We start from the raw sequence: 2,687 nt of genomic DNA, 5'->3' as shown, positions 1-2,687 counted from the left end.
GTCAATTTCATCGGTTAACCGAACAATTTTGCATTTAACCGATCATTACTCGACCAAGATTTTTCGCTTACTCGCACACCACTAATAGCAATTAGTAAATAGCGCCTCACAGATTTAGAATCTAGATCTAGGCCTATATCAGCCTGAATAAATGAAATTTTCATGAAAGACAAATTGAAAGCGTTATATTGTTTTGAAATTTGATACTTACTTTATCAAACAATTAAAAAACCCACTGTCTAGGTCACTTGCATTGCCTTTTGAATTTTTTTTTACATTAACTGTATTACTACATATACTAAATGATCAACTAAATAAATCAAAGAAGATTAAACTTTAAAACAATATGTAATTGATAAATATGATATTAATCAATATACGAGTATAACACTCTTGGATAATTACTATTTTTGAAATAATAAAAGTTACTTCCCTTGTTATTCTGATATTCTTACCTCCCCTTATAAAATCCAGAATATCGGAAATCGACAGACAAAAACTAGATCTTAGTGATGGGCCGATACCACAATTTAGGTATCGATGTCGATACCTAGTACTTTTTCAAGGTATCGATACCAATATTTCGATACCTAATGCTATTGGTAACATACGCCTGGGGTAATAAGTAAAGACAAAAATACAACTATATTTTTCCAAGTATTTAGGTAATCGTGTCTAGACAAGTTGTGACTATTTAGCTGAGACTCAAACAAAAATTATTTGTAAAAGAGAGAGAGAGAGAGAGAGAGAGAGAGAGAGAGAGAGAGAGAGAGAGAGAAATACCCAAATATGAGAATAAAAACACAAATTAAGTGAAGTATGGGAGGAAAGTCAACTTTACAGAAAATGTTAGTATTGGAAAATAAAAACACAAGAGTTCTAAAAAGGCAATTCCATTTACCAGATTTTTAGCAACTTTAAATTAAACCAATGAGGATAAATCAGGGTTGTCAGTGAAGATTTTGCAAAATCACTAGATACATTTGATGAAAAACTTTTCTCTTTTTGTTAAAAAATCACTAGAATAATTTAAAACGCTTGCCCCCTACGAAAACTTATCACTTTTGATAAACAAAAAATTCTCAAGGCCCAAGTCACTTGCTTTGGCAACCCTTGGATAAATAGCACATAAGTATCGATGTTTAGAGCAGGTATCGGTACCGATACCGATACCCATAGGTATCAATGATAGTACATAACAAGATGGGCCACTTCTCTCTTTGAGCCAATTAAAAAAGTGTCCTCAAAATTTGGTGGCGCCCTCTTCACAAAAGCGCACTCTTTGCGAACAGAGTTACCCTACTTGAGTTTTAAAAAATCAAAGTGAAACTAGCAAGTTTTGGGATAAATTTCGGAAGAACGCTTTTTTAAAATGGTTACGCTGACAAAAAACCTCTTCCGGAGGAAAGGGTGATGGTTTTCTTCGTTTAATTTGACTTTAGAATGAAAGGCGAGAGGTCATTAAAATTTTTAAAAACTAAAACTCCGCACTGAACGTACCCGAACTGCTGATGAACAGCAGTCGATCTGCGCACGCAAGGAGGTGCTTTTCCTATTCTTCTTCTGGAAAAACGAAAGAGAGCTTCAAAACAGACTGCAGCGCCATCTGAAGCAAAGAGCATACTTCCTGCGGACACCTTTTTGGCTGAGTGGCTCATCTTGTTATTCACTATCTTTGTAGGTATCTAAGTATCGAGTGCCTGGTATCGATACCTGCCCATCACTACTAGATCTAACCAATGATAGTACATAACAAGATGGGCCACTTCTCTCTTTGAGCCAATTAAAAAAGTGTCCTCAAAATTTGGTGGCGCCCTCTTCACAAAAGCGCACTCTTTGCGAACAGAGTTACCCTACTTGAGTTTTAAAAATTCAAAGTGAAACTAGCAAGTTTTGGGATAAATTTCGGAAGAACGCTTTTTTAAAATGGTTACGCTGACCAAAAACCTCTTCCGGAGGAAAGGGTGATGGTTTTCTTCGTTTAATTTGACTTTAGAATGAAAGGCGAGAGGTCATTAAAATATTTAAAAAACTAAAACTCCGCACTGAACGTACCCGAACTGCTGATGAACAGCAGTCGATCTGCGCACGCAAGGAGGTGCTATTCCTATTCTTCTTCTGGAAAAACAAAAGAGAGCTTCAAAACAGACTGCAGCGCCATCTGAAGCAAAGAGCATACTTGCTGCGGACACTTTTTTGGCTGAGTGGCCCATCTTGTTATTCACTATCTTTGATCTAACTACATAATATTCAGAATCAGCACGTCAGTATCCAAGTAACTTGACAACTTTTGTTGTTAAAAAGGCTTTTTTATTCAACTTTGACCAATTTAAAGCAATGCGTCAGTTCTAATATCTAGATCTAGAATAACTTTTTGCCTTTGGTTTGTTTTGGCTACAAAGTTTGAAATCAAAATCAAAGTCATCTCTATACTAACAAAAACGTGCTAAATTAATGCAGTTTCTTTCAACTTTTGAATCGTACATTTTCTGATTACTTTGCTTATATTTACGTTATTATAGTTTTGTTTGGGGTTTGTTTCGCGGAGGGAGACATATGGATAGCACAACTTGTAAATTAGCGTGACTAGCGTAAACAATCCAGATTTTTCCCAATTTTCAATCTGACTTCGACGGGCATGAAAATGTTGTTTTCATGTGAGACTCTAGAATGCATCCTCTTGTCCA

Source organism: Aplysia californica, unplaced genomic scaffold (genome assembly GCF_000002075.1).
Source record: "Aplysia californica isolate F4 #8 unplaced genomic scaffold, AplCal3.0 scaffold00118, whole genome shotgun sequence".
Taxonomy (NCBI): domain Eukaryota; kingdom Metazoa; phylum Mollusca; class Gastropoda; order Aplysiida; family Aplysiidae; genus Aplysia; species Aplysia californica.
Note: the sequence above shows the minus strand (reverse complement) of the source record.